The sequence below is a fragment of the Diabrotica virgifera genome, chromosome 10, assembly GCF_917563875.1.
Source record: "Diabrotica virgifera virgifera chromosome 10, PGI_DIABVI_V3a".
In the NCBI taxonomy this organism is placed as follows: domain Eukaryota; kingdom Metazoa; phylum Arthropoda; class Insecta; order Coleoptera; family Chrysomelidae; genus Diabrotica; species Diabrotica virgifera.
Window position 1 is genome coordinate 15063348 of NC_065452.1, and position 23635 is coordinate 15086982.

The window sequence follows — 23635 nt, forward strand, 5'->3', positions numbered from 1 at the left end:
CAACTATGACAGTATGGGCGAACGTTTCTGCTCCAATTCCTAATTGTATCTGGATTTCTCCGTGGGTGTTGGCAATTTCACTTGTGGGAGTCCGCAGTCGCAACCTTGTTGGTAAGGCTCGATACACATTGCGTGTTTTCGAGCTGCGTGCCCGCTGCGGCAAGCTGCGCTCGATTGCTTGAGGGTCAGCAGTACATGAGTTGAATTTATTCACTGCACACTCGAGGTAACCCGCGGCGTGCACGCGAATGTTCAGTGAATAACATTAACTCATGTACTGCTGACCCGCCAGCTATCGCCCGCAGCTTGCTCGCAAATGGGCATCGAGCCTAAGAGTTTCTTACGGCTGTTTCTAATTGACGGTCATATAATGGTCCTGGTCGCTCCGTTATCCACCAACGATGTATACTACTTATTATTTATTTCTCCCTCTACATATACACTATCTTCACATTTCAAAGAAGCTTCATATTAGTATATACATATACTACGCACGGTGCTCACAGACCAAACAGTGGCACACAATAGACCATAGATCTCATATTAAGTAGTTAATAGATAATTAACGAGACAAACAACACTATGCTACACTCAAAATAAAGATGCACTAGAAATAAACAAACCAAGACACGTTGAACGTTAGGAGGAGCACTCCCAAATCATAATTTACAATGTATACGTATAGCCCATATAGGTATCTATACCAACGCCTATACACTGTAAATCCCAAATCATGATTTACAAAGTTTATACTTACATTGTAAATCGAAATATAACGAAAACATCGCCAAGTACAGAACAACACATACCTAAGTATAGTCAGCGCGCCAATCGGTTGGAAAATTTACACCGAATATAACAACATTCAGTTTGGCAACATTGTGTGAAAGTTGATATTAACATATCCCGTCTAAGATAAACAGAACTGTAATTTAGTTCAGACGGATTAATATATTTTTTTGCCAACAAAAATGCGATGTTTTAACCAAAGAATGTTTCGAATGTGATGTGCAAAATAATTTTGAATTCGGTTCTGCTGATGAACTTACTAATTTTGTCATTAAAGTAGAAAAAAAGTTAAATTTCTCTTTGCATAATCATTATCGTCCAAGTATCGTCTAAATATTTTAACTTTACTAATATCCGACGACTAATTGAGAATGATTAATCGGTTGTTAAAACATCTTATCTGTACCGGCTTCTGGAATGTTTTAAATATCAAGTTTCATTGATAAAATGCGCATTCCCACCGATTGTCGTTTCGACTATACCTACTATTCTCTATACTACTGGAGTCATTCCAAAGAAACTTCTAGAATACCTACCTACCTAATAAAAAAAAGTTGGGTCTGAATGACCATCTTTAAGACTATGCAGAAAACTATACTATTTTCAACATCCAATGTGTACGAACATTTTTGAGAGATACTCCGAGATACAAAGACACCTAGGGCTCGATAAAACGCCAAGGAAGTAAGAACCGTATGCTTAAATCTAGAACAGTGATACTCAACCTGCGGCCCGCGGGCCGCATGTGGCTCTATCATTTTTTATGCGGCCCGAAGGCTAACCAAAGAACCCTGTGATCAAATTATTTGTCAAATTTCACGTGGTTTTCAAATTATTTGATAGTATGCCGATGTGTTTGAGGCGTGTGGCAGACAATTTAATGATTTTAATTTTAAACTATATTGTAATTTTTAAGAACTCTGATTAAAAGCAAGATATTATTAACTTTTAATAATAAATTATTAAAGTTAATGAGCAAATATTCATTTTAAAAATAATAATTACTTATTTCCTATATTGCAACGACCCATTTAGTAATCACAAGAAAAATTCAGGTCCGGATTAACAAAAAAAAAATTTAAATAATTGTGACCTTGAAACAACATTCTGTATATCAAAATTTTCAAAATTCGTCTGCACATTTGAAAAGAGCGCAAAAAACTAAGTTTAATTGCTCGCTTCAATTTTTGCGCAGATAATTTAATGACATTTATTTTGAAATTATATCGAAATTTTTGTTTTGAAAGTTTGAGTTCTTAAAAATTTCGACATATTTTCAAAATTAAAGTCATTGAATTGTCTGCGCAAAAAATGAAAGCTCCATCAAAGCTCTTTTCAAATGTGCAAACGGGTTTTGAAAATTTCAATATACAGGATGTTGTTTCAAGTTCACAATGGATTTATAATTTTGTTTAATCCAGACCTGGATTTTTCTTGTGATTAGTAGTTGGGTGGTTTGGGTTCTAAATGTGACATGTGTGTACCAAATATCAAAATAATAAACAAGGTGATTCTAAAGTTATGGGTCCAGAAAGAAATGGGCAAAATCGATATAACACACTCGGTTATACAGTCGGTGGAGCAATTAATTTAGTATGTCTAGAACCGCCTCATTTACCTCTATTCACCATTCAACTATTTCCGTTTCCCAATGAAACACCCTGTATACTACTTCATCTTGATTGCGGCCCGCAATCTGTGGCAATAGCTACTATGTGGCCCAGGAAAGAAAAAGGTTGAGTATCGCTGATCTAGAATAATATTAACACTGCATGTTTCACGCCTAGCTCTACTCATTTCGTATTATAAATTGATCAAAAACGGATATAGAAGAGGACATGTAGGTATCTAGGGAAAGAAGACGTTATGGACATAGGCGAGCAACTGGATAAATAAGTTGCTAATTTAAGAACCTAATTTCAGAGCCGGTAGCCTAAACTGGGGAAAAAACTAAATGATGACGAGACAAAAGTTGGAAATTACGGATATGGCAACAGAAATGACACCGAGGAACGATAATGATGAACTACCTTGAGGAAAAACATCTGTTTGCAACGAACTCGTTCTTTAAAAAGAAACTGTAAAGAAAATTGACATGGTTAAGCCCGATTGGGAAACATAAGAATGAAATAGATTAGGTACATACCTACTCTCCACAGAAAAATCCACCATAAAAGACGTTACAGTTCTCTATCAATTTACAACTGGTAGTGATCCTAGAATGGTAGGTAAGAACGCAAATAAACAATAATGCTACCCTAGAAATAACCAAGAAAATAAAAAGACATAAAAAGCTAGACATGGAAAAACTAAAACAAAATAAATATGTATATGAAGAAAAAATAGAACAACGATTAATAATAGGCCTAGCTCCCAACAGCAAAAACATAAATTAAATAAATAATTAATGCAGTAACAAAATCGATAGTCACGGTAGTCAGGGAAATTCCTCAGACAAACAAAGAGAAATAAAGTTACATCTCACAAGAAACAAAAGATCTGGTGATTAAAAGAAGAAAGTTGGCTGAAACAAGAGAAAGAAAATCCAATCAATTCAAGGAAATTAACAAAACCATCAGAAAAAACATACAAAGCGATAGAAAGAAAATTCAAGAAGCAAAATTGGAAAAAGTTATCGAAAAAAAAACAAGAATATGAAATGCTTAAAATCAAGCCTAGGAAAATTTTAAATAAACAAAGTCAAAAATGAAGATCAAATTGCAATAAACGACAAAGATCAGATCATAGAAATAATTCATAAATACTATACAGAACTATACCAAACAAAAAAACACCAACAGAAGATATCAAGAGAAGTATGCAGATTCAAGTAAAAAAATGTACACTCAGAGATCCAGCCAGAGATTAGTAAAGCATAAATAAAGAGAGCGTTGATGAAAATGAAAAACGATAAGGCGCTTGGAGGATGGATCACCGCAGAAATACTGAAGAACGGAGGAGAGATCATGATCAATATCCCTCATACTCTTATGAATCAAATAATGCAGGAAAAAAATCTCGGACAACTGGAATGAATCCGTAACAATTATCTTACATAAAAAAGGAGATAGATCAGACCAGAAAAATTTTTGCCCAATAAAACTTCTAAATGTTCTATACAAATTATTCACTAAAATACTTACAACCAGACTCACAACAAAGTTTGATGGACACCAGTAAAGGTAACAAGCGGGTTTCAGAAAAGGATTAAGCACTTCTGATCATCTACTAACAATGAAAGTCTTAATCCAGAAAGCCCACGAATATCGCATTACAAAACAGCCGAATTGATTACAGATATACAGACCTGATGGAGAACATAATATGTGTAACAATCTATATAATATATAGGAATGCCTCAACTAGAATAAAAGTATATGAAGGAACAGAACCAGTTCAACTAAAACGAGGAGTTAGACAGGGAGATACAATCTCACCAAAACTACATATTTAGTCAAGCGCTGGAGGATGTCTTCAAAAAATTCACTGGGAGGAACGAGGTATTAAAATCAATGGACAATATCTGAACCACCTACGATATGCGGAATATATAGTTTTAATCGCCGATACAAAAGTTAAAACCATGCTAGAAGAATTAAGTTGAAAAAATAGCAATGGGGATGAATTACAATAAAACAAAGATTATGACAAACTCAGCCGAAAACTCCTTGATCACGTTAGGTCAAAATATAATAGGACAAGTTAAGGAATATATCAGAATAGGACAGATCTTAACGCTCAGCAAGGAAAACCAAACGGCAAAAATAAAAATGTCTGGGTAACATTCGGTAAATTGGCTACATTTTGAAAAACAAAAAATACCCGCAATATCTTAGAACGTGAATTTTCAACCAGTGTATACTTCCTGTTTTCACATATGGTTCCGAAGTTTGGACACTTACAAATGAGAATATGGATAAAGTGGCCAAAGAGCAAAGATCGATGGAAAGACAGATGCTGCATAAAGATCAAGATCGCAAAAGAACCGTCTGTATCAGAGGAGTAACCAAATTGAAAGACGTTAAGGAACAGGTGGCAAAACTCAAATGAAAATTTGCAGGTCGCACCATCCGACAAGCAGATGAAAGATGGAACAATCAACAATCAAATAATCTACTGACGACCATGAGAACACAAGAGAAGAAGAGGAATGCCTCAGATGAGATGGAGCGATGACTTCAAAAAGCATGCCCGATTCAGATGGATGACCACAGCACTGGATAGAAACCACTGGAAAAGAGAAGGAAAGGCCCATGTCCAAAGATGGATAGATTAAGGCTCGAAGATAGATAGAATTGCAGAAATAGGCTGAGACATCTACTTTACATCTCGCAATTAGCGCAGCAGATGAAACAGCGCCGCGTAAATTCAGGGAATAAGCAATACCAATAAACTACGCACCTGGATGAGTAAACCTATGCATGAGTGACATCTCAATAAGATCAGCCAAAGAATATGTCGGCAATATAGCGTCGAACTATTGGTTGAGATCAGGAAGGATATTTCCCAAAACAGAGGGTTTCCAACTGGCCATTCAGGATCAGGTTATTCCAACCAAAAATTACATAAATATAGTCGAAGACCCTTAAGTCCAAAACGACAAATGCCGATATGACATCTTACCGCGGGATCCCAGGCGTTAGTCGATACCAGTAGCGCACCTATAATTTTCCTCTAGGGTGGGAAGGGGGGCGGGGGTGGCTTGTGCATTGAAATTTTTTTGTATTGTTTGTGAAAGCCAAGTTACATTTTCCTACTAGGTATTCTTTATATATTTTTCATATGCCCTGGGGTGGTTTAACCCCAAACCCCACCCCCCGGGTACGCCACTGGTCAATACTGATTATAAAGAACGCCATGGTCATGCGTTAGTAGGAAAGATTATCAGAAATTAGCCAACAAACTGGGACTTTTCCAAACTGATCATCTCCCTTACCTATTATCAATACGTCCTTAACACGTTTAGTGCCCATGACGCACGAGTAGCGTCACGAAGGTCTTATCAAAGGTACCGATGACGCATAAGTAGCGTCAGTAATACTGTATTACTAAATAAACGATTTAAGTATAAGTAGGTACGTGGGATCAACCAAGAGGCGCTTGTTCAAGATGGGCACCGAACGTGTTAAAATTTACAAAATGGTTGAAGTCGACATCAAGCTATACCGAAACCGCACTGTGCTTAGAGCCTTAGAGGGAGTGTGAGCCGTATGGCTAAATCTGGACGATAATAAGTAATAATAATAATATCTTCGGGAAGTCTAGCTTCCCTATTTTGAATTTCTAAATTCGCGCATGTACTGGGTGTCCCAATAAGAATGGCTCTCGGCCATATCTCAGTAACCGTATATAGTATAGCTTTGAGAAAAAAATATTTATAACAAAAGTTGCCTTGGGAAAACCCTGGAAATTGTTTTCATAATTGTAGGTCCACCGCTAGAGGGCGTAATTGAATATCAAAAATTAGAAAATCAAAATTTTACAAAATTTACCTAATGAAAGGGCATTGGAAATCCAATCATCGTATTCTTCATAAAATTCTGCGCATATTTGATTTCACAAGTTTAAGCCTACCTTTGCAAATAAGAGGTGGGGGTGAGTGGGAACCTTCTTATGAAAAAGTGGCTGTAAGTCCGGTTCTGCTAAATCGATTTTTGCATACTTGGCCTTGTTGAAAACAGCTCTTTTGCGTTAGTGTAAAAGTCTTATTTTCGAAATAGCCTAATAAGTAATATGCCAGCTAGTAGGCGTTATTTAATTATTTTCAGAAATCTAGTTTTCTTTGGAGAATATTAAATACAAGTATGCATTTTTAATCCTGTATTACAAAATTAGACTAAATTAGCAACATAACACCGAAAACCGCATGTCGATACCTTTTTTCTATCTCGAGATATCTTAAGAAACGCGTAAATTTTAACCAACTGTTAATGTCACCGTTAAACGAAGTTAAGAAAAAGTAGTGTGCTATGGAAAAAACAAAGAAACATTTTCCAGATGTAAACGTACATAATTAATTAAAACAACAATAAGACAAACAACACTATAAAATATAACAAAGAAATAAAAGCACTTACTTACTTAGTGACGACCTAAATGTTCAAATTGTTGCCCGTCATTTTCGATGCAAGCATTTACTCTTTCAAGAGTAGATTGAACACTTGAACAGCAGTCTCACTTTCTGCACTCGCAATGCTTTGAATGGCGTTTCGCATTCTCTAGCTAGATCATGTTTTCTCAAGCAGTGGGCCTAGCGACAAAAACAAGGTCTTTAATCCTTCCCCATAAATAAAAGTCTAAAACAGTTATCTGTTGCTGTTCAATATACTCTCGAAAGTGTATATGGAACCAACTATTGCCCATCAAAAATGATGGGCAACAATTTGAACATTTAGGCCATCATTAAGTAAGTAGTTGCTTTTATTTCTTTGTTATTTTTATAGTGTTGTTTATCTTATTGTAGTTTTAATTAATTATATACGTTTACATTTACGTTATATACGTTATATTACGTTATATACGTTAACTTCATTTACCAGTTATGTTTAGAATTAACACATTTTTTAAGATATCTCGAGATAGAAAAAAAGGCACCGACAGGCGGTTTTCGGAATTCTGTTGCTAATTTGGTCTAATTTTATAATACAGGATTAAAAATGCATACTTGTATTTAGTATTTTCCAAAGAAAACTAGATTTCTAAAAATAATCAAATAACGCCTCCTAGCTGGCATATTACTTATTAGGCTATTTCGAAAATAAGACACTTACATTGACGAAAAAGAGTTGCTTTCAACAAGACCAAGTATGCAAAATTTGATTTAGCAGAACCGGACTTACAGCCATTTTTTCATAAGAAGGTTCCCACTCACCCCCACCTCTTATTAACAAAGGTAGACTTAAACTTGTGAAATCAATTATGCGCAGAATTTTATGAAGAATACGATGATGGGATTTCCAGTGCCCTTTCATTGGGAAAATTTTGTAAAATTTTGATTTTTTAATTTTTGATATTCAATTACGCCCTCTAGCGGTGGACCTACAATTATGAAAATAATTTCCAGGGTTTTCCCGAGGCAACTTTTATCATAAATATTTTTTTCTCAAAGCTGTACTATAAACGGTTCCTGAGATATGGCCGACGGCCATTCTTATTGGGACACCCGGTACATAGGTATCTACGTATTTCTGATATACCTACAGGGTGATTCATTAAGAATGTCCAATCTCTAAATTGTAGATTCTAGACCTCAAAATATCAAGATTTAACAAAAACCATTTTAATAAAATGTGCCTCGTTACTACAGGATGTTTTATTTAAAAATTTAAAAACTATTTTTACCCAGTACTTTAAAACTATTTCCCAAATTCTAAACCACTGGCGGAATTTCCATTTTAGCACAATATTTGGATTCTTCAATACTTCCTAGGTATATTATATTCTTTATTTGTCGATAAAGTCATTAGTTTTCGAGATATTTGAAGTTGAAAATGAAACGGCACAGTTATTTTGATTAAGTTATTGCGGTCTTTCATTTTTAACTTTAGATATCTCCAAAACTAATAACTTTATCGAAAGAGGTATATTGTTCATCCGTTATAACTTTTCCCATGCGCCACGATTCATTTTCAAACAAATTAAGTCAAAACATAAAGTGAAACATAGGTACTCCGATGTGTGTAGTATACAGGGTGAGGCAGATAAAGGGCCTATTAGAAAATATCTCGAGAACTAAAGATAAGAAAATCATGAAAATTGTTATACAAGGGTTTTGAGGTGTGAACTATTTAATGAAAATATTTTGGTCTCTTTGCTACTTCCGGTTATACCGAAAGTTGATTGTAACTTCGTTTTTTTAAATGGGACACCCTGTATATTTTTACATTTTTGGATTCTCCTCGATTTCTCCTCGATGAAAAAGATTTTTCAAAAAAAATGGTGTATTTTACCAACTCAAAGCAAGAGTAACTTTTAGTACTAGAATACCTAATAACCTAATAATCTCGAGTCAAAAATGCTTAAAAATTAAAGACAAAAATGTTATGCGATAAAATAACCGTTGGACCTACCCAAAACGGACGCATATGACCCGTACTAGAAATTTGCAATTAATGAAATCGATTCATCTCTAAAATATAAATTAAACGTACCAGTTTTCGGATTTCTAAATAGTTTTTTTTTGAATTTTTCTTTTGAAATTCAAAAAAAGAAAAATTTTTAAATCGATTTTTATAGAAAACGGTGTATTCTATCGACCTAAAACAGTAGTACCTTTTAGTTGTAGAATACCTCACAATTTAATAATCCAGAGTCAAAAATGTTTAAAAATTAAAGATAAAAAAGTTATGCGATAAACTAACTGTTGCCCTACCCAAAACGGACGGCTATGACCGGTATTAGAAATTCGCAATGCATGCAGTCAATTTATCTCTGGAAGATAAATATGTATACCAATTTTCGTTTTTCTTCATAGAAGCGGTCTGGAGTTATTTAAGAAAAACTAATTACAAGACGCCATCTTCAAAGAGCTCTAGCGCTTTTAGGAAGCATTTTCGGACTATAGGTGAATTGGGTTAAAATATCTTAAAATTGTCTGAGGAATCTCCTGTCTTCGTTTGTCGGTAGAGTTTCTGGACACCCTGTATACACGTCGACTTTAGTTTCACTTTATGTTTTGACTTAATTTGTTTGAAAATGAATCGTGACGCATGGGAAAAGTTATAGCGGACGAACGATATACATAGGTATATTATTTAACCTTCCGATGACCAACCTTTTTTTGTTACACGGATGACCAAGGGGGCAAAAATGACCCCAGGTCAAAAATGTCAAAAATGACAATTAACAAAAAAAATGAAGTTTTTTTTAAATTTTTTTTATGGCATGGACTTTATGTCACAACATGAGTATTAGTGTCATGTGTAGTGTGTATGTTGAGTAAGTGTCTTGTTACTTTGCAAAGTCGACGTCATTAGCGTAAAACTACTTGAAATTACACATAATAGACTGTATTTTACTAGACATCAACTTCAGAATATATTTTTTATTCGTAAAATATAGGGATTTTTTTTATTTCAAAATATATGAGGATATCTAGAATGATATTAAAGTCAAATAAAAAAATAATGAGTTAAAAATTGAAAATACTTTTGAATTTATTAAAGAAAAACATACGCTGGGGTCACAATTTCCCCCGCTTGGTCATCCGAAGGTTAAGATATTGCCCTATCGAGTCTAGATATCATTGCAGCAAAACTGCTCTGTTTCTTCAGGGTGTCACGGCAAACATCATAACCCACTACCATCACGTTTGACAATGGCATGACGATACTCCATGGAGCACCTCTAATCTTACAGTTCAATTGAATTGCTACCTTCGTTGCAATTGACATCACACCTTTCGATGTCAAATTTTTTCTTAGTACAATTTGACTGGGTATTCCTCTATCAACATAGCACTTTTTCTTGATTGATCCATATCGATCTGCCTGATTAGTAGGCCATTATAAGTGTTGGAACCATTCTCGCAACAACATTTTCGATAGCAGTACAGAATCTATTTGTTCTGTCATCTGGTATGTCAAAGATTTGGGGCTGCCCGATATCCCACTGCATACCTCGAGCAGCTTTTTGCAATGTTTGTAGATGTAGAATATCTTAACTTTTGTCTCACTGGACAAATTGTAAATAATCGAATCATATTGGCGAATTCTTCCTTAGAATTGTACAAAGCACTTGCAAAAGTTTAAAAGGTAGCCATTCAGTTGAACTTTACGGTTGGAGTTGGTGCTCCATGGAGTATCGTGATGCCATTGTCAAACGTGATGGTAGTCGGTTATGATGTTTGTCGTGACACCCTGAAGAAACAGAGCAGTTTTGCTGCAATGGTAGTTACACTTGATGACTCGTTATTATAACCATGTCACTGAGTAACTTTTAAAAAATCACTTTAAGCAAAAAAGGAATAAACACCAGGAGCTCCTTTAAATTAGAGATAGAGTTCGAGAAAGTGGAGGAATATCTTTACTTAGGTATCCTTATTGACCAGGCATGTAAGGAAGGAATTGAAATCAACCTAGACTAACCAAGAGCAATAGATGTGCTGGAGGCATGAACAAAATAATTAAGGCCAAAGATATATCTCGTAATACAAAAAACAAGAGTATAGAAGACTATAATTACACCCACAATGTTATTCGCTGCCAAGACATGGAATATATAAGAACAAAAACATACAGAACAGATTGGAAGCATGGTAAAGAAAGATATTTAGCAGAATGTCTGGTGGAACAGTAGTAGAGAAAGAATAGAGAATACTAAGTCATCTAGAAGTGTACCAATTGTCCAATTGGGGCTTTCCGATATCCCATTGCATACCTCGTTTTTTGCTGAAGATGGGGAAGGAATGCGAAGTCACAAAAACAGTACAAACGAGAAAATTGGAATATCTAGGCCACATAATGAGAGGGGAAAAGTACTCACTGCTAAGGCTCATAATCCAAGGAAAAATATCGGGGAAGAAAAATGTGGGACGTAGGAGGATTTCCTGGTTGCGAAAGTTAAGGGTGTGGTACGGGTGCAGTTCAATACAATTGTTCAGAGCTGCAGCCAACAAAGTTAAAATTGCTGTAATGGTAGCCAACCTCCGATAGGAGACGGTACTGCAAGAAGAAGAAGACCAATTGTATGCTGAAAAAATCCATTGACAAAAGTTGTGAAAAAAACGTAGACTAGAATGTATCGGACATAAAGGAAGAATGCAAAGTAATACACACATCAAGAATATTGGTTGAAGAGTACATGAGGGCAAAAAACGGAGAGAAAGATCAAGAAAGAAATGGAGAGATGTAGTGATGAAAGATTTCAGAGAGATTTGAAACTGACAGCTAAGAACAGAAAAATATGGAAATTATCCATCCAGAGACGGGCCTAAAAGGGGTGTTAACGCTATACAGTCGAAAAACATGTTATGTTATAAACATATAACATTTAATATTACATATTATGGGGCACAAAAACGTTTTTTTAAACAGTTTTCGCTAATAATTCCGAAAATTTACATTTTATCGGGAAAACTGTCTGTATATAAAATGCAGCTTATGAAACAAAGAGATTAGTGTTTTTATTATTACTGTAACCTTGATGTTAACAAAGTTATGGCTGTTTAAAGAAGACTTTTATTCATCGATCATAGGCGTAACCAGGGGGAGGGTTTTGGGGGTTATAACTCCCCCCCCCCCATTTGGATGTACTTTGAGCTCTATACGCCTAACACCATTACTATTTCATACCCCCCAGAGACCATCAAGTAGTTGTAACCCCCCCCCCTAGGATCATCCTGGTTCCACCACTGTCATCGATTACAAAAATCCAAACATATGATATTGAATAACCGGAAAACGGTAAGTTTTTCATCAAAAACTTATCGGAACTTATAAAGATCTTAAAATAACCTTTAAAATTACCACGGGTAAAAAGATCGGCATAGATAAATTAAAGTAAGTTATATCTAAAATAAAGTTCACGCCAGAATACACTCTAAACTGGAGCTGGATATTAGTGACACTCAATATGGGTTCCGCAATGGTATGGGTACCAGAGAGGCATTATTCTCCTTCAACGTGCTGACACAGAGATGTTTGGATGTTAACCATCCTCTTTACGTCTGTTTTATAGACTACAATAAAGCGTTCGATAAAGTAAAACATGATCGACTCATGGAAATCCTAAAAAATAAAAACCTACATGAAAGAGATTTAAGACTAATAACACACCTCTATTACAATCAGCGAGCAATAGTAAGAATTGAAAAAGAAACATCTGAAGAAATGGAAATAAACAGAGGAGTCAGACAAGGCTGCATACTATCACCTCTATTATTTAACGCTTATTCTGAAGAGGTAATGCGAGAAACTCTGGAAGATGAAACAGTCGGCATAAGAGTAAATGGAGTCTTAGTTAACAACATCATATATGCAGATGATACAGTAATAATAGCCGATAGTTTACAAGACCTGCAAAGACTCATGAGTAAAATAGTAAGGTGTAGTAGGGAGTACGGACTCTCTCTCAATATCAAAATATGAAAATTAGTAAAAACAACCATAATACTAACGAAACCTTGATAGTAGAGGGCCAGCAGATCGAAAGAGTAAAAAAGTACACTTACCTAGGAACACTTATAACAGAAAATAATGACTACACTGCAGAAATAAAAGTCAGAATCGAAAAAGCACGTTCTAATTTTATAAAAATGAAAAAGGTCCTATGTAGCAAAGATTTAACATTAGCTCTTAAAGTACGCCTAACAAAATGTTACGTCTACAGTGTTCTATACTATGGAGTGGAATCATGGACGTTAAATGTAGAGACAATGAGACGACTTAACGCCTTTGAAATGTGGACCTATAGAAGAATTATGAGGGTTTCCTGGGTAGATAGAGTTACAAACAATGAAGTACTGAGAAGAATAGGTAAAGAGAAGGAAGTTGAACTTACAATTAAAGAAAAGAAGCTACAGTATCTCGGACATGTGATGCGGGGCGAGAAGTATGGCATCCTACGACTTATAATGCAGGGAAAGATAGATGGCAGAAGAAGCATCGGAAGAAGATGAATTTCATGGTTGAAGAACCTGAGTTTGGATGCAGCTCAAAACAACTATTTAGAGCTACTGCCTCAAAAATTAAAATAGCTATGATGATTGCCAACCTCCGTAGCGGAGATGGCACCTGAAGAAAAAGAAAATAAAGTTCGCTTATAGTTTTTGTGACGCAAATAGTGACAAACTAGCCCCCACAAGGTTGATCTGTCACGAAAGCCACCCTGGTTGAAACTATTCGTTGCTTATGTACTTCATAATATAAGTATATGTATACAAACATTACATTCTAGTAATTTAACTGGATTAAAAGGTTTAGTTTAAACTTTTAAAGTAAAGTTGAAGTTTAGTTTAAAAAAAAAAGAGTTTTTTTATTGAATATTTTGATTTATATTTCTTTGGACACGGACCACCTTCAAACAAGCTAAAACAAACTCTAATAAATGGAACCTAGAAGCATTAGAACAGACTGAAATAACAGAAAACTGTAAACAACAGATGAATAAAATTATATCTTAACCTTTTAAAATGTAACTACAACAACCTACTAACTAACCACCTACAAATATATCTAAATGAAAGATGGGAAGAATTAAAAAGCAAAACAAGTAAACCAGTAAACGACATAATAGGAAGGAAAAAACAACAAAAAGGAATAAAGACTGGAAACTGGAACGATCAAAACTGCGAAACAGAGAGAATACTAAAGAACTCAGCCAGAATGGCATTGATCAACAAACCGTCAGAACAAAACAGGGAACAATACAAAATAGCGAGAAACAAAGCCAACGCAATAAATAAAAAGAAGAAAAATAACTGGTTAAATGAAATGCTGGAGGATATCGAAAGATCCTACTCGCGTTGGACTCGTAAGTAAGGATGAGGAAATTGCAAGAATTCTGTAAGCGGTTCATGGGATGCCCTGAAGCTGTCAGGGAACTTAGAAAATGGGATTTCAAATTAGCAGATCGCCTAATACAATTCCAAGGAAGAGTTCTTCCCATGGAAACCATTGTTGCAGCCAATAACTCAAGGTACTTCGCTGGACCTAAGGTGGACTGGACCCGTGACTTAAGGGCTCAAAGAATGTTTAATTCTGCCAATATGACTAGACTAGTTACAATTTTTCCATTGAGACAAAAGAGCGAGTATTAAGATATTCTACAAACATTACAAAAAGCTGCTCGAGGTATGCAGTTGGATATCGGTCACCCACAAATCTTTGACATACCAGATGACAGAACAAATACGTTCTGTAGTGCTATCGAAAATGTTGCTGCGAGAATGGATCCAACCCTAATGTGTGTTTTGCCTACTAATCAGGCAGACCGATATGGATCAATCAAGAAAAAGTGCTATGTTGATAGTGGAATACACAGTCAAATTGTAGTAAAAAAAAATCTGACATCGAAAGGTGTGATGTCAATTGCAACGAAGGTAGCAATTCAATTGAACTGTAAAATTGGAGGTGCTCCATGAAGTATCGTCATGCCAATGTCAAACGTGATGGTAGTGGGTTATGATGTTTGCCGTGACACCCTGAAGAAACAGAGCAGTTTTGCTGCAATGGTATCTAGCTAGACTATATAATGCTATGACTCGTTATTATAACCATGTCATTGAGCAACTTTCAAAAATGCAGTGATATTTTCTGACAGTTTCTTGTAATTTACAAGAGTTACAGGAACTGTCAGAGATTATTTGTGCGTTTTTGAAAGTTACTCAGTGACGTGGTTATAATAACGAGTCATTGCCCTATTGAGTCTAGATACCATTGCAGCAAAACTGCTCTGTTTCTTCAGGGTGACACGTCAAACATCATAACCCACTACCATCACGTTTGACATTGGCATGACGATACTTCATGGAGCACCTCCAATTTTACAGTTCAATTGAATTGCTACCTTCGTTGCAATTGACATCACACCTTTCGATGCCAGATTTTTTCTTAGTACAATTTGACTGGGTATTCCTCTATCAACATAGCACTTGTTCTTGATTGATCCATATCGATCTGCCTGATTAGTAGGCAAAACACACATTATTAGTGTTGGATCCATTCTCGCACCAACATTTTCGATAGCAGTGCAGAACCTATTTGTTCTGTCATCTGGTATGTCAAACATTTGGGGCTGCCCAATATCCCACTGCATACCTCGAGCAGCTTTTTGCAATGTTTGTAGTTGTAGAATATCTTAACTTTTGTCTCACTGGACAAATTGTAAATAATCGAATCATATTGGCGAATTCTTCCTTGGAATTGTACAAAGCACTTACAAAAGTTTAAAGGGTAGCCATTCAGTTGAACTTTACGATTGAAGGTGCTCCATGGAGTATCGTGATTCGTGATGCCATTGTCAAACGTGATGGTAGTCGGTTATGATGTTTGTCGTGACACCCTGAAGAAACAGAGCAGTTTTGCTGCAATGGTAGTTACACTCGATAAAGCTATGACTCATTATTATAACCATGTCACTGAGCAACTTTCAAAAACACACTGTTCTATACGCAGTTTAAGCAAAAAAGGAATATACACCAGGAGCTCCTTTAAATTAGAGGTAGAATTCGAGAAGGTGGACGAATATCTTTACTTAGGTAGGTACTTACCTTTATTGACCAGGCATGTACGGAAGGAATTGAAATCAACCTGAGACTGACCAAGAGCAATAGATGTGCTGGGGGCATGAACAAAATAATTAAGGCCACAGATATATCTCGTAATACAAAAAATAAGAGTATAGAAGACTATAATAATTACACCCACAATGTTAATCGCTGCCAAGACATGGAATATATAAGAACAAAAATATACAGAACAGATTGGAAGCATGGTAAAGAAAGATATTTCGCAGAATGTCTGGCGGAACAGTAGTGGAGAAAGAATAGAGAATACTAAGTAATCTAGAAAAGTGTAGGTACCAATCGTCCAATTGGGGCTGTCCGATATCCCATTGCATACCTCGTTTTTTGCTGAAGATGGGGAAGGAATGCGAAGTCACAAAAACAGTAGAAACGAGAAAACTGGAATATCTAGGCCACATAATGAGAGGGGAAAAGTACTCACTGCTAAGGCTCATAATCCAAGGAAAAATCTCGGGGAAGAGAAAGTGGGACGTAGGATGATTTCCTGGTTGCGAAATTTAAGGGTGTGGTACGGGTGCAGTTCAATACAATTGTTCAGAGCTGCAGCCAACAAAGTTAAAATTGCTGTGATGGTAGCCAACCTCCGATAGGAGACGGTACTGCAAGAAGAAGAAGACCAATTATTGTATGCTGAAAAGATCTACTGACAAAAGTTGTGAAAAAAACGTAGACTAGAATTTACATTTTATCGGGAAAACTGTTAGGATATAAAATGCAGCTTATGAAATAAAGAGATTCGTTTTTTTATTATTATTATTTATAGGTGGAAGGGGTGGAGGGAGGGTGTAGGGTTGAAATTGTGTTGTATTTTTTAATCACATAGAATGTTAAAAATTGGAGATATTGACTTCTGGGAGTGAAGGCATTTTGCCTATCTTAATGGGGGGTATCTTTTTCAAGCAAATCAATGGATATCAAAAATTATGTGGTTTTCTACCATTTTTACTGTCAATATCCTAGACTAGCCATCTGATTAATTTTAAGAGAAATAGACGATTAACTCAAGTGGATTGATTACTTGAGAATACGAGTAGGCGTAATTCTACTCATAAAAAAATTGGTCGATTTTAATTTAATGGAAATCGACCAATTTTTTTAAATTAAAATACTGACAATATAATTAAAAAAATAATCTTACGTTTATATGTATGAAATAAAAGGTATAACATGAAAATAATTAGGTATAAAAATTGTATCTACCTACATTAATCAAAATAGCTGTGCCGTTTCATTTTCAACTTCAAATACCTAGATACCTATCTCGAAAACTAATGACTTTATCGTTACGAATAAAGAGTATATTATTTACATAGAAAGTATTGGAAAATCGAAAAATTGCGCTAAAATAGCAATTTCGCCAGTGGCGTGGAATTTGGGAAGGGTAAACCATTCACTGTCCCCTGTCGTACACCTCTGGTAGTAGTCAGAAACGTTTATTTATTATAATTTATTAGAATGTAATGTACGGTAGGTACCTACATGTTCTGCCAAGTATGACAACGATAGATATGTCAAATAATTTTAAAGCGTTGGGTAAAAATATCTAATTAAATTTTTAAATACAACACCATAGGGAGCGTTCAAGTATTACGTAACGCATTTTGGGGGGAGGGGGTCTTGTAAAACGTTACGGCGCGTTACATGGGGGGAGGTGGTTCGAACAGCGCGTTACGTAACATTCTTTTTTAAAAGATTAGTAAATCCTTTATAAAAGGTATATATTTTAACGTAAATATATACCTTTTATAAAGGATTTACTATTTTTTGTATTACATGGTATACAGCCAACTACAGGAAAACTTTTTCCTTGTGGATTCTTTTTTAACTTAAATGAAAAAAAACTACGGAATTTCATTTATGTTTTACATAGACCCCTGAATTGTATATGTTGAACTCTCACGCTCCGCTCATGTTCCGACAACAGGACAATACATAATAGTAAATACAAGTGAAATTCAAGTGAAAAAATCTTAAAATTTGTAACACAGATGAAGGACAGTAACATGTGTTTCTAATAATTAGATGGACCTGTCTCCACAACAAAAGATTAAAAGATACAGATGTTATTTAAGAGGCTGCAGAAGGGAACTACGCATGTTCATGTTCATAAATCATGTTTGTTTTCTGAAATCGTTTTCTGCAGTAGGTATTCACTAATGTTTTAAATACGCAAATTTTCAAATTATTTAAAAATGTCTTTAAATAAAAAGCATTAAATACAAAACCCACTATATTGATACTTAGTTTAGAAAATTGATAGATATTGAAAAAAAAAATAGTAGATACTCTTATTTAAAGTGTGATTTCAAAATTTCAAAAATTTCAAGTGAATTTCAACATTTCACCTTGCTTTATTCATAATAGACCCTACATAATACACATTTTTGAGATGAGGTTGTTAAAAAACAAAAATATACAGGGTGTTTAATTAAAATTAAAGATAATGGACTATGCTAGACTTGAGTGAATCACCCTGATATTCAAATTTATGTTTAAATAGTCCATAGTTGAATTTAAAAGTTGACGTATCCTATAGCGTTTTTATAATTTTCTAAAATAATGACACATGACAAAAACAATTTTATTCCATAAGTGGTTTCCATACATTATAATTTTAAATGATCACCCTGTATTATTCATAAAGACCATAAATTCAGATTGTTAAGCAGCTTTTAAACATATAAAAATATACAGGGTGTTAAAAAATAAAGCTTATGGACTACGGTAGTCTTGCATGAATCACCCTGTACATTTAAATTTAAAAGCACACATTTTTATATATGAAAATCTACGGGTCTCAGCGTTTTTTAAAATTGATTAAAACAAGGATAGAAATAATTTTATTCCATAAGTGCCTTCTTATATATACAGAGTGTTTCAGAAAAAGGTAACACGATCTCTAAGATAGGTGAAAAACTGAAAAATAATTGGGGTTTGCTTAGTATAAAATTTTTGTAACGGCATGCGTTTTCACGATACCTACAGGGCGTTGAAGAACAAAAAGTTTTACACATTTTTTTCACTATTTTTCCGAAACTACTGGCAACATCGTATATTATTTGTTACACAAAAATTTTTACTAAGCAAAATAAAATATTGAAATAAAAAATATGTTATTTTATTTTAAGTTTTTATTAAAAAAGATCAAATAGAAGAATGCATGAGAAGAACAATAAAGAATGAAGCCAAAAAATATATGTAAGGATTGGGCCAAGCAGGGAAAATGTAAATGTAAAATTAGTAATAAAAGATTATTATTCTAAGTTTTGGACATATTTCATGTCATGGGACATGAAATTACGATTGGCAGGGATAACCAGACACATGAACTAAAAAGAAGAATCGTTCTTGGGTGGGCAGCTTTTGGAAAACTGAGAGAAACAAAAGTGAGTTGCCCATATGCCTAAAGAGAAAGGTATTTGATCAGTGCGTCCTCCCAGTCTTGACGTACGGATCAGAAACATTTACCTTACCTAAAGCCTCGGCTACCAAACTAAGAGTAACGCAGAGAAGAATGGAGCGGTCAATGTCAATCAGGAGAAGAACAAAGGTGACTGACGTCACCAAAAGATAGCTAACTTGAAGTGGAGATGGGCAGGACACATAGCGAGAATGACACATGGGCGATGGACAAAAAGGTTATTGGAATGGAGGCCAAGAGAAGACAAGAGAAGCGCCGGTTGACCGCCTACAAGATGGACAGACGACGTAAGAAAGCTAAATAAAAACTGGATGAGAGCGGCGCAGGATAGACGTGGTTGGAAACGAGGGGAGGAGACCTATGTTCAGCAGTGGACTTTTGAGGCTGGATGATGATTGTAAGTTTTTATTATTACCTCAAATGCGATTAAAATAATAACAAAGTTCTTTTACCGGGCTTCCGGTACTTTTCGCAACCTAGTTTCCCATTTCGGTTCAAATGGTGACTTGGGTGTTACGTAACGTTTAGGTAGGGGGAGGGGGGTACATAAAAACGTTACGGTGCGTTACATGGGGGAGGGGGGTCAAAAATCTTCAAAAATTGCGTTACGTAATACTTGAACGCTTCCATGTATGGTATGTTAAACAGTAAATGGTTATAATTAAGTTCAATTAGTTACCACTATAAACAGCCCGGATTAACCGATAATAGTATAAAAGGCCCGGTTTCAGGTAAAATTTATTTTAGGCTTTATTATGGGAGTACCGTCTAGTCAGTGTTAATTGCAAAAGACCAACTCTGTCTACCTCGGTGGCTTATCGCTCCGGGTGGGTCTTAACAATGGGCCAGGTCAGATAAATTTAATAATATTTACGACCGCACTAATTGAACTCAAACCATTTACTGTTGAACAAACCATAACTCAGTTACGAGCGACATTTTATAAGTGATTTGAGTTAAATCTTAATATTTTGAGGTCTAGAATCTACAACTCAAGAGATTGGATGTTCTTAATGAATCACCCTGTAGATACCTATACGGATTATTTTTCTCAATGTTGTTCTTTAATAGATAGTGTAAGTACCTATAGGTATATAGAATATTATTTTTTTTATAATATATCGGCCTACTACCTATATGAACCTAGGTACCTACCTACTGAATGAATAAGCTTTAGTGAAACTAGGTGAGGACCTAGGGTTTAAAAATTTAAACCTTTTAGGTTTAAATTTTCTAATTTTATGTAGTATCTAGTATGTACTGTTGTATACCTATTAGGGATATCCCGCCAATAAAATAGTAACTTATAGATATATTTTGAATATGGCATACTATACATTTTACATTACATTTATTTTGAAAACATAATTCATAGAATTTAAATTAATTCCTTACATGTTCCTTACACAGTATCGCGCCATTCTATTCCATTGTTGAGGATGTTCCGTTCCCTCCTTTCTGCGCAACATTCACTGCGTCTTCAATATCACTGTGATGGCCAATCGTCTAGCGCTCTGGGGAGGAGCAAAGCTAATAATAAAAGGATAATCAATTTCATTGGTTATAAATATAATGTACAACCAATGGAATTAATGGATTCATTTTTTAATACCCCTTCCAACATAAAGGGGTGTTAACATCAGTTTTGAAGGAATTTTATTGGTTCTTTTTTAGTCTGCAATTCTAATTACAGAATTTTCTACATACTTACTTATAATTTGACTTTGGCAAATATGCAAATTGCATAATATGTATAAAAAATGCAAAAATGTACCAAATTTTGCATTTTTTTTATAAAAGTGTGCAAGTACAGATGAATATGTGAGGAGCAGACTTTCATATCGCACTTTGTCCGGATTTTCACATTATGACTTATAGACGGAGAGCTAGAGGCGAGAAATCATCGTCATAAGTAATATGGAGTTTGGCATGTGAAATGTGTCTATTGTATATTGAGAACTATGACCCCTTTGAGGCTGACACCTCAGTGGATACAGGAAGTATAAGGGATGAAAGGGGAAAGTTGGTGCAGTCATTAAATGTTTTCACCTTCTATTTTGTTAAACCTCCATCGATTTGCATGAAAATTGGTGAGTAGTTAGAGCATAACTCAAGAAACAAAACTGATATGGTGCCAACGTGCGCTTTTACCCTGGGGGTGGATGCCACCCCTTCTCGTGGGTAAAAACTATTTTATTAAAAATAACCCCACTAATCGATAGAGGGACAAATTTTAAGCAAAATTTGTTACTTCTAATTATTAAAATAAATCAATACTTTTTGAGTTATTAAAGATCAAAGATGTGAATTTTTCGTGAAATAAATGCATGATGTAAAGCGGTTTTTCGTGAATAATTAAAAAACTGTAAATTTTATCAAAATAGTTATGATTACCAAATTTGAAGGTAATAAAAAATAAAAGAGATTTATTGTTCGAAAAACCTTTGAGAATTAATAAAAAGTGAGTTATAGGTGATGGAATGTATATTTTTTTCCGCTAGTACCCAAATCTAAGTATTCAAGCTCAAATAACGGGAAAACAGTGCATTTTATAAAATATATTTACTGAACACTTGTCAAAGTACTCAAGAATACCTATCAAGTGAGCTCCAGATGAAGTTTAACATCAAAGCTAAGCAAGTGATGATGAAAATAAGAGAACCGTTTCGAGTTTTTAGGAAAAAGTGAAAATTAAAACATATGGTATTTATACATTTATTTTGAAATTTTTTAACAAAATAATTTTTAAAGGAATTTCAAGAATGAAGTTAGGATTATAATTTATTATCAAGTTCGTTTTATTACAATTTAAATATAACAAGTTAAAAATGCGAGCATTATTATAACGCAAACTTTGTTTTTTATGTATTTAAATTCCTAATATGGAAAATTGCTATTATGAAAAGTTGTTTAGAATTAAAAATTATGTTTAATGAGCAATTATATCATACTATTTAAATATTGTGAGCTATAAAGGCACTTTACTGAGCGAATTTCCTGAGCAAAATTCATATTTTTTACACATCGACTAAAATCGATACAATTTTATATAATCTTATGTTTATGATTGCATCTTGGATTTTAGACCGTGCAGATCTTTTTATGAAGAATAATTTTTGTTCGTAAAATTAATAATAAAAGAGTTATAAATGAAAATGATGATTGGTAGGTATCACTAATTTGAGAAAAAAATTAAATATTTTCTTTTTATTAGAAGAATGTAGATAATAGTTACATTATTATAATAATTATTAATTATTTAATTATAATAACAACTATTGCATATATTAGAACACAGTTTTTAATTCCAAACAATTTTTCGTAGTAACAATAATTTACAACAGTGTGAAAAAAAGGTACTTTAATCTTGAGCGAAATTTATATTTTTTAAAATACCTCCTATAATATAGATAAAATTTGCTATCTGATGATTGAATCGTAGGTTTTAGACGATGCAGAACTTTTTATGAATTATAACTTTATTTCGTAAAATTAAAAATAAAAAAGTGTCCCGTAATATATGTGTCCAACTTAAGTAGACACACTGTATACTATAAAATATAATATACATAATACATAAATCATTGGGTAGACAGCACCAAAAATTTGTAACCTGCCATTTAACATTACTTACATTAAAATTAATAAGTAATATTTATTTATTTGATATTTCAATTCTTTTAGAGTTTATATCGCCCTAGAATCGCCCTAATGATATCCAATCTCCGATAGGAGAGGCACTCAAAAAAGAAGAAGAAGAAGAGTTTATATGAAGTAATATATTTTTGAAATTTATTTTACTCATTAACAATTTTACGTACAGTGTCTCCATTGTAGAATTATCTCGCTATCTAAATTTGCTAAAAAATCATAAATTGCTGTCCCGAGATGCAACTTGTCTTTGAGGTCGTTTATCTCGAAGATGGTTTGAGATATCGAAATGCCGTTTTCAGATTTGGATTCAGGAGAAGAAACTACATTGACATCGGTACATAAGCTCCATAGCAAAAGTTAAAATAGGAAAAGAGGTGTCTAATGGTTTTCAGGTAACAAAAGGACTTAAGCAAGGTTGTTGTTTATCTCCCATACTGTTCAACATATATATCGATGAAGCACTCAGGCACTGGAAGAAGAAGTGTAAAGGGATGGGGCTATCTATTGGGGATGAAACGTTATATACG

General features: G+C 34.4%; 2 pseudogenes; one reads left to right on the plus strand and one right to left on the minus strand.

Moving 5' to 3' along the window:
- Window positions 1–10001: 10001 nt before the first annotated feature.
- Window positions 10002–11248, minus strand: LOC114336530 (piwi-like protein Siwi; annotated as a pseudogene).
- A 3021-nt stretch (window positions 11249–14269) lies between these two features.
- Window positions 14270–23155, plus strand: LOC126878601 (piwi-like protein Siwi; annotated as a pseudogene).
- The last annotated feature ends 480 nt before the right edge of the window (window positions 23156–23635 follow it).